Here is a 9,898-nt window from a genome sequence, read left to right as displayed (position 1 = left end):
TTTCATTTATATTATTTAAAAATTATTATTATTACTATTTTTTGAGAATACTCTCCCTGGGAACTTTTTGTATTCATTTTTAGGATCAGTGTTTACAGAGTGGAGGATCCTTTTGATTTAATGGCAATAAAGCACGCATAAGAACAAGCAATGCATCAGTCATCATAAACATCGTTTTTGCTCCTCCCCTCACCCCCCCCCCCATTCCCTTTCCCCCAGGAGAGTATTAAATACCGGAAAAGCTGGTGTGTCTTTGTACCCTTGAGGCTTCCTGTGCTCTAGGGAATTCCCAAGGCTCAAACAGCTTCTTAAGGGATGAAGACAAGAAGGAGGAATTAAAAGAACAAGTTGCAAAGGTTTTGCCAGGTAGGAGGAAATTCCTTTTCCCTGGGAGAGTTGGGTAGGTGGGAACTCTAGTTTGTTTCTATGTATTTTTGCAAATACACTGCTTCTCTTTCACTTCCAGGCAGAGAGAGACAGGGACTCAATGATAGACCAACAGAGGAGAAAGTGATAGAGACTGAAAGAGAGATCTTGCATAGCAAAGAGATGGAGAGAAATTGAGACAGGGACAAAGACACAGAGGAAAAAACCCAAAAGGTATCTCTGTTAGACACACAGAGAAAGAGTAACTTTCAAGGTTCAAACTGTGGCAGGACGAGGCGTGTAACTCTGAACTTTTATGGAGCAGGAAAATGTGAAATGTTTTAAGATTGGGTCCAGAATTTACCATCTGTGTGGAAAGGGGAAACCAATGTATGGGGACTCACAGATGTCTCATGAATTATTTCACTGATGCAAATCTTTGGGAGAATTTAAACATGGAGATTAGTATTAGAATCATAAGGCGAAGGGAAGAAGAAAACACTAAAGAATCAGGGAATAAACAGGCTTAGTAGAGATATAAAACTTAGGTAAAAATGACTCTCTCAAAACAATGCCAGGTGCAATTTTGAGTTAGAAAAAAAGTTTTCTTCCACCTAGTTTGCCAGGATGCATGAAACTCCACTACTAGTTTTCTTTCCATTTGACTACCATACACAGTTTTAAGAAACAAGTGAGATGGTTATTTACATTTTTAATAAAAAATTTCAAACATACAGCAAAAGTTAAAGAATTCACAGGGAATACATGTATACTCACCACTTAGATTCACTATGAACATTTTAATATAGTTGTTTTTTCACATCATCCCTCTAGCCATGTGTTACTCTACCTTATTTTTAAATGCATTTTAAATTAGAAACATCGGTAAACTCCCTAAGTACATCAGCATGCATATCATTTACTAGAGCTGAAGAAAATGATTATTTTTATAAAGAACTTCAAGAAAGGTTAATGTGAAATTGATCAGGTTCAGATTTTATGTATAATTTTTTGGTCACTGGGGTTGATACCTACACATTTAAATTCACTGAATTTAGTGATGGTGACAACTATTCAGGATGACTTCTGTGGGGTGGAAGAATCACATATTGACTGAGAATTATTCCACAGGAGTACAGGAGAAAAATCTAGCACCTTTTTGTTCTCTTTTGTATTGATCTTCAGAGGCTACGAAATAAGCCCAGGGAATTGCAAATGTAGAATGGTCCTTTTTATTTCAACCCAGAGTGTGTATGCCACAGGCCTTTGAAAGTAGTCTGCCATCACATAATTTTGTCTGATAGTTTCTGGCTCATAGGAATAGGCCTCGAGAGGTCTGTGGATGCATTTATTCCATCACTGACCAAGAACAATGAAGCCCTGTCTGCATTTTTGCAGAAACAGTAAATATGGTCCCTTACAGAGTCGCTAGAAAGTGAAATAATGAATATTATCTACCTGATATTTTGGTCTGAAATAAAAGCACCATGAGTGCTTTTAAAAAGATCCTATAGGAAATTGTTTTGCCCAAACATTCCAACCTAATCTTGTGTCTTTATGTTTGAGCAACTCACTGTATAAGTGGATTTTTGTGACTGTGAGTTTTTAAAGGTTCACCTCTGGCCGCGTCTCTCTCCTGCCTCCTTGGGCACAGTTGTAGTTGCAGACTGGCTCCATTTTGGATTCCTCAAAGGTCTTAAACCAAGACCCTTCCAATACTACGCCTGTGATCTGGTTTTACTTATTCTACAAATTTGCCAAATGTTTAGTTTTATGCTATTTGTTCTGATTATATTTTTAATACAAATGAATTAAAAATAGAATTATAATTAAAATATAAAAGTGAACCCAATTGGCTTTGAGTCCTCCATTTACCAAAAAAGAATAGCCTAGGGAGCACCAATCTTCCCAAGAATGCCTCTAAATCTTTGTTTAGAACATTCTGTCTTAAGAACAGGAAATCATTCTTTTTCTGAACAAATGAATTTATGCAACGAATCTTTTTTGAGCACCTACTGTATGTCAAGCACTGGGGATATGTCATGGAAAACAAGATTCCTCGTAGTGCTTCTATTCTAGGTGAAGGTGCGGCATGATTACAGGTAATTGATAAAAACCATGATGAATATTACATAGCCTGTTAGAAGGTGATAGGAAAAGAGGAAAAGCAGAGCAGGGTAAGGGGGCTTGGGTGTGCTGGGACAACAAGGGTAGGTTGCAATTTTAAGTAGAATGGCTAAGATGGACTGCACTGAGAAGGTGATACCTGAGCAAAGACTTGAGGGAAGCAAGGGAATCAGCCATGTGGATATATGTATAGATATGAGTGGATATATGGGGATATATAATGTTACATGGGAACATATGGGAACGTATGTAGATATATGGATACCTGTGGGAATATATATGGATATATGTGGACATAAGTGGATATTTAGGAGATATGTGGATATTTGTGGATATATGTAGATATATATGGGTATGTGTAGATGTGTGTGGGTATATAGGGATATATGTGAGTAAATGGGGATAGGAGGGGAAGAGCATTCCAGATGGAGGAAACAATAAACAGTATGTACAAAAACCCTAGGCAGTGAGTATAACTGGCTTATTTGAAGAACAGCCAGTAGGCCAAAGTGATCCGAGTCTAATGTGCCAGGGTGAGAAATGAGTCGGAGAAAACTGGGGGCCAGTTTATATAGGAGCTTGTAATCTATTTTGTTTTTTTACTCTGAATGAAACAGGAAGCCATTGAAAGGCTCTGAGCAGAGGTCACCTAGGTTTTAAAAGGATTTCTCTGGTTATATTTTGAGAATAGACTTCGGAGGGAAAGGTTAGAAGTAGGGCGAGCTATGGAGGTTGCTGTAGTAATCAAGCAAGAGAGGTGATGGTGGCTTGAATCAGCCTGTTAGTAGAAATGACAAGAGCATCAGTTTCTGTGTAAACAGCTTTAAAGGTTGATCCAGCATGATTTCCTGGCAGGTTGGATGTAGGGGGTGTGTGTGAGAGAGGAGTTAATGATAGCTCCGTGGCTTTGGGTCCATGCTGCGAGAAGGTTGCAGTTGCCATGAACTGAGAGAAATGAACAGAGGGAGGGAAGAAGGAAGGAAGGGAGAAAGAAAGAAAAAAGAGAGCAGAGAAAGGAACTGTTCTAGGTGCTGAGCATATATTAATAGTAAAGACACAGTCCTAACAAATCCCAAAGAATTCATTGAAATAAATGTACAGACTTCAGAGGAAGAACAGAACAGGGAGTGATTTGCCATCAAGCTTGAGTTAGGAAGGTGACACCTGAGCTGGGTTTTGAAAGGTGAATAGAGCCTGCCGTGTGTGTGTGTGTGTGTGTGTGTGTGTGTGTTTGCGTGTGTGCATGCATGCACATGTGTCCCGGGCCAAGGAGTAGTATGCAGCCTTCCAGGTAAAGGGAAGGAATAATGACATTCAGAATCATCAAAGTCTGATAGACTTGGGAAACCACACTGACTTATAATTCTATAAACTTCAGGAAGGTTTGTAGCCTAGTCAGGGCATCTTGGAATCTCTAAGAAATATCGTAAACTTTGAGGGTCAGGTAAGTTTGTGTCACTGCATTTAGTAGATATTCTTTCAGTTTGTCTTTAAACATTTTATTATACACTATTTCAGAAACTCAAAAAAGATACAAAGAGAAGTTCAATGGCCCTTAAGTTATTTTAAGCTAAAGCCCTGGAAACAACAGTAAAAGATTAAGCTCAAAGAACATGGACAGCTAAGGTTTCGTAACATAAGGTTTCAAAGAGCTTAGTGAAATAAGCCATACAGAGAAAGACAGATACCATATGTTTTCACTCTTATGTGGATCCTGAGAAACTTAACAGAAACCCATGGGGGAGGGGAAGGAAAAAAAAAAAAGAGGTTAGAGTGGGAGAGAGCCAAACATAAGAGACCCTTAAAAACTGAGAACAAACTGAGGGTTGATGGGGGGTGGGAGGGAGAGGAGGGTGGTTGATGGGTATTGAAGAGGGCATTTTTTGGGATGAGCACTGGGTGTTGTATGGAAACCAATTTGACAATAAATTTCATTAAAAAAACCCAAAAAACAAAGAGCTTATCTCATCCAGGTGACCACCAGCTTGCTGTCATACCTGGTACTCCACTTCTCTGATTTAGGGAATCTTCTCTCACTACTGTCAAGTGTCTGTTACTATCCAAAATCTTACTTACATCATAGTGTGATTATTTCCTAGACATAATGAAGCGAAAATGTAGCCAGGACTCTTTTGGTTCAAGCAATGCATTTCTCTTGGAATAAAAATTCTGAGGCTTGGTTCTAAGGCGACAAAGTACTAAATTTTTGGACTTTTGTAGATTATTGCTTGACAAAAGTGATAGTAACCTCTGAAGTTTTCTAGCTTTCTCCAGAGTTTTTGCTACCCCCCATTAGCTTATGCTGTGCCCACAATAACCCTGTCAAGGGATGAAGGCACAGTTTATGCTGCCAGGACTGAGTCTTAGTGAGTTCAAGAGACTTCCGAGAAGCTGCATAACAAGAATGTGGCAGGGTTGAAACTTGAACCAGAACATTCAAAGTCAAGTTCTATGCAATTTTTTATTGCTCCGTACTATGCTTTCTTTACAGATTCTGAAGCAACCTTCTTAAAGGACATGAAATAAATAATGGATAGGGTATATGAGGCCAAACCAGACAATTGCAGAGGGCCATCTTGCCCTTATTCACTATCATGACCTGCTCTTTCTACATTTCCTGGTGACAGGAAGTAGGGAGTAGCAGAGTGCGCTGACCTGCCCACCGTCTTTGGAGGGGCCTGATCTGCTTAGCGGATTGCAGGCATTCTTCCTGAATGAAATACTTGAGAAAGATAAGGTAGTTATCCCCATCTCTCTGGCAAAACCAAGCTCATGAAACGCTGGGGTGGTGGAATTTATAAGTTACACGTCAGTTGTAAGAGTTTGAATATTCTTTTTCCTTGGATTAAATCGTTCAGCAGTTTGTTCAAATGTTAAATAATGATCATAAAAGGGAAAGATTTATTCGTTTCAACAATGTAGCCAGCACTACAAAGATTTCTTGGGCCGAGACTCCTCCCTCTGTGTGTTCACAGCCCAGTGGGGTAGATAAATGATCGACGGCAATACATACGGCAAATGGTGTAGGTGATGTATGAACCAGGCACTTTGGGAAACCAGGTGAATCAGGATATGAAAAGGGCCTAAGATAGAGAAAAACTGCCCCAAAGCTGGGATGCTATTCACTTCCAAAATTTTAAATACCTCACAAATTGTGTGCTGATCTTGAAATTATTGCAGCTGATGGGAGTGTCAGGGCCCTGCTGAACTCTGACATTGTCATCCTTATCCCTCCCTGGAGCAATGCTCCAAGATTCTGCATCTTGTTATGGTTTTTTTCTTTTTAGAGCCTAATAACACATTAATTGTCATTGAAATGTTTGACACAGCCTCCCTCAAATATTTTACAACAAAGTTGTGTATATATCCAAGCCGTCATAAGATTTGTGAATGGGCACGGAAGCAAATGTTAATGTTTATGAAATAGGTTAAGCCTAACCTTTAGTTTTTCTTAACTATTAAACATGCCGTGTGAATTCTAATGTGATGTGTACAGAAGAATCTGTTCACGTCCCCCAATTGTTTGCCTCCTGGAGCTTCCTGTTGCCCAGATGTGGTATACTCCAAGACTATCTTGTAAGAAAGCCAAGTATACACTGCCTGAAAGAATCCTGTTTAAATGACCAGAAAAATTTGGAAAAAAAAGAAAGGACATAGCTCTTCATTATTTCTGGGAATAGAGTATAATTAGAAGGCAAATTGAAAAATGTGTTAAATTGATTTTTCATATTTGCATTGGATCTTTCATCTAAATATTTTGAAGCTTCTGCTTACCTCTCAGTCATGTATATATAAAGAAAACATTTTAAATTGATCGTTTCTTCCCTTTCCCCACGTAATTGATAAGAGACACTGGTTTTCTTCCCTGTGGAGCTAGAGATGCTGTTGAAAGTCAGTGGAGCAGACATCTGCCTGGTTGGGAACCACTGCATGCTAAATGCATGGAAGAATGGTTTTCAAAGTGTGGTCCCTTGATTCCACTCAGCATGCAAATTCTCACCACTCAGACTTATTACATCAGAAACTCTGGAGACGGGGTCCAGGAAGTTGGGTTTTAACAGGTCCTTTGGGTGATTCTGACTCAATGCTCAGGCTAAGAACCAGTGGCATAGAACGTTAGAGATGGCATCTTTTCATTTCATTTTTGAGGGACCCATAGAGGGAGAATAGAAACCATGAGGGAGACTTGTATATAAAACACTGCTGGTTTAATTAAATGAAGTTAAGGCAGTTTATGGATGAATACTGAGAAATTCTACCCGGATCCCCTCTTATATCCCACCTTCTGAGTTCATGCATTTCAGAAAGCCAAAGGTTTCTATTAGATGCATGCCCTCAGAGCCTGTGCAGCAAGGGGGTATGAGCTCCAAGAAGGCTTAACCAGGTCCCCTGTGGTCAAAAACCTTAGCTCCCAAGGCCTTGGATGAGCTCTACCTGGGGTGTCCAATACCTCTTCTGAGTCCTCGCTCATGCTGTTCCATGTCTGGAATTCCCTTTCTCCACTTGCTCACTTGTACATTTCTACTCCTTCTTTAAGTCTCAACTCCAGCATCATCTGCTCTTTGAAGCCTTTACCAAGTGCAGAGGGATGATCACCCACTGTGTTCCTCAACACCTTGTACAGATTTCGATATAATTTTGCTCATCCCACAGTATTACAATTCATCCATTTCTTCCTCTCCTCTAGGGTTCCAAGTCCTCCCAGGAAAAGAACTATTTCTTTAATATGCCTGACATATTATGTGGTAAACAATAAACACTCAATGAAAAAGTTATAAGATTATCACCATACATTGTTTCTTTATGAATTATTATAATTCTGAACATTGGAGAGTAAGTTGGTGACCCCAAGACCCTGTGCTTCATATTATGTATATTTCTTAATAACAAGAGCATTCTCTTACATGACTACAACACAATGATCAAACTCAGGAAATGTAACACTGATACAGAATTATTATATAATATTTGGTCCATGTTTAATTTTTACCTATTATCTCACTTTATGTCCTTTATAGCCGTTTTTCCCCCAATCCATGATCGTGCATTGCTTTTAGTTTTCAGTTTTCATGTCTCTATAGACTGTTTTAACCTCAGTTGGTTTCTCAGCTTTTCTTTGTTTTTCATGACATTACTATTTTGGGGGCGCCTGGGTGACTGAGTGGATGGAGCATCCCACTCTTGATTTTGGCTCTGGTCATGATCCCAGGGTCATGGTATTGAGCCCCACATCGGGCTCTGTGTTGAGTGGGGAGCCTGGTTAAAATTCTCTCTCCCTCTGTCCCTCTCTCTCTCCCACTCATGCTTCCTCTCTTTCTCTCTAAAACAAAACAAAACAAAAAAAAAAATAAATAAAAATAAATATATTTGAGCAGCACAAGCCAGTTGTTTTTTAGACCATCTCCAAGTTTTGGTTTGTTTGACTGTTTATTAGATTTAAGTCGTGGATTTGGAGGAGAACTACCGTATAAGTGATGTAGAGTTTTCTCATACATCAGTTCAGGAAGTATGTGATGGTGGTTTATCCCAACATTGTTGGTTAAATCATGTCCACCATGTTCCTCTTTTGTAAACATACTTTTTTACCCTTTTTAACTTAGAAGTTATTTGTTAGGAGATATTTTGAAACTTGTGTTAAAACCTTGTTCCCTAACATGCTTCTACCCGATGGTTTTAGCTTCATTTGGTGATTCTTCCCTGAATCAATTATTACTATAGTGGTTGGTTGCAAGGTAATTTTAATTGAATGGATTAATCTTAAAAAAAAAAAATAGATTGTTCTAGGGTCACCTGAGTGGCTCAGTCAGTGAATTGTCTGACTCTTGGTTTCAGCTTAAGTCATGATCTCACAGGTTCTTGAGTTTGAGGCCTGCATCAGGTTCCACATGCTGACAGTGTGGAGCCCGCTAAGGATTCTTTCTCTCTCCCTCTCTCTCTGCCCCTCCTCCTTGCTCACTCTTTGTTGCTTTCTTTTTTTTAAAAAAACATTTTTTTAACGTTTATTTATTTATTTTTGGGACAGAGAGAGACAGAGCATGAACGGGGGAGGGGCAGAGAGAGAGGGAGACACAGAATCCGAAGCAGGCTCCAGGCTCTGAGCCATCAGCCCAGAGCCCGACCCATCAGCCCAGAGCCCGACCCGGGGCTCGAACTCACGGACGGCGGGATCAGTGACCTGAGTTGAAGTCGGACGCTTAACTGACTGAGCCACCCAGGCGCCCCACTCACTCTTTCTTTCAAAATAAAATAAATAAACATAAAAAATAGATTATTCTAGTTGACTATTTAACTATTTAGCTTCTTTCAGCATACTTTGTGAGAAGTATCTCTCTTCTCCACACCCATTAGAATTATTTTCAGAAAGAATCAGTATCATTCTATGCTAGACCTACCCAATTGCATGCCACTTAGTCGCTTTGGGTTTATTTTTTGTTTTTTCCTTCACAACGGACCCTACATGTTCAATGCAAAACCCCTTCAGCAGCTTAATTAGATAGAAACATCGTCAGGAAATAGTATATATAATACAGGTATTAAGTCCTTAAGCTACAGACATTTTTCTCTTCATTAATGTAAATACAAATATGCACAGCTGTAAATGTTTAGAAACTTTTGACTTTCCCATTGTATTTCCATAAACAGCTCTGGTACTTTATTTACAACTAACTAAAAATACTTCTCATTTTTTGTGATTAATTGCGTTAATACTAATAATTAGGACATAACAGAATATGAAAATGTAGATACCCTACTTGAAGGTTTTCTACTTCCTCTAATTTCATTAATTCAAGTTAAAAATTACAGTATTGTATTTTATTGTAACAATAGCAATAATCATAATATCTGAATTTATTTTCTTTTTCGTTTTGTGTATGTATGAGCAATGCCTTTTTATCTTATTTTTTTCTTTTCAAATTTTTATTTAAATTCTAGTTAGATAACATATAGTGTAATATTGTTTTCAAGTGTAGAATCTAGTGATTCATCACTTACATATAACACCCCATATTAAACACAAGTGCCCTCCTTAATGCCCATTATTCATTTAGTCCATCCCCTACCCACCTCTCTTCATCAACCTTCAATTTTTTTCTATTGTTAACAGTCTTTTATGGTTTGTTTCCCTCTCTCTCTTTTCCACTTTCCCCTACGTTCATCTGTTTTGTTTCTTAAATTTTACAAACGAGTGAAATCATGGGGTACTTGTCTTTCTCTGACCGATTAATTTTCCTTAGCATAATACACTTTAGCTCCATCCATGTCATTGCAAATGGCAAGATTTCATTCTTTTTTTTTTCTTAATTTTTTAATGTTTGTTTATTTTGGAGAAAGAAAGAAAGAGAGAGCATGAGTGGGGAAGGGGCACAGAGAGGGGGAGAGAGAATCCCAAGCAGGCTCCGTGCTG

General features: G+C 38.7%; 1 protein-coding gene across 2 annotated transcripts in view; it reads left to right on the top strand.

Moving 5' to 3' along the window:
• Window positions 1-263: 263 nt before the first annotated feature.
• Window positions 264-9,898, top strand: part of LOC132683079 (collagen alpha-4(VI) chain-like) — a 117,164-nt gene continuing 107,529 nt past the window's right edge. For both annotated transcript variants that reach the window (XM_060638650.3, XM_060638651.3), the window contains exon 1: window positions 264-366. The gene's annotated coding sequence lies outside the window, so the exon portion shown is untranslated. The remainder of the gene's footprint in view (window positions 367-9,898) is intronic.

This window comes from Panthera onca, chromosome C2 (genome assembly GCF_046562875.1).
Source record: "Panthera onca isolate mPanOnc1 chromosome C2, mPanOnc1 haplotype 2, whole genome shotgun sequence".
Classification (NCBI taxonomy): domain Eukaryota; kingdom Metazoa; phylum Chordata; class Mammalia; order Carnivora; family Felidae; genus Panthera; species Panthera onca.
The sequence above is the reverse complement of the archived record's forward strand: the minus strand, read 5'-3'. Positions and strand labels throughout refer to the sequence as shown.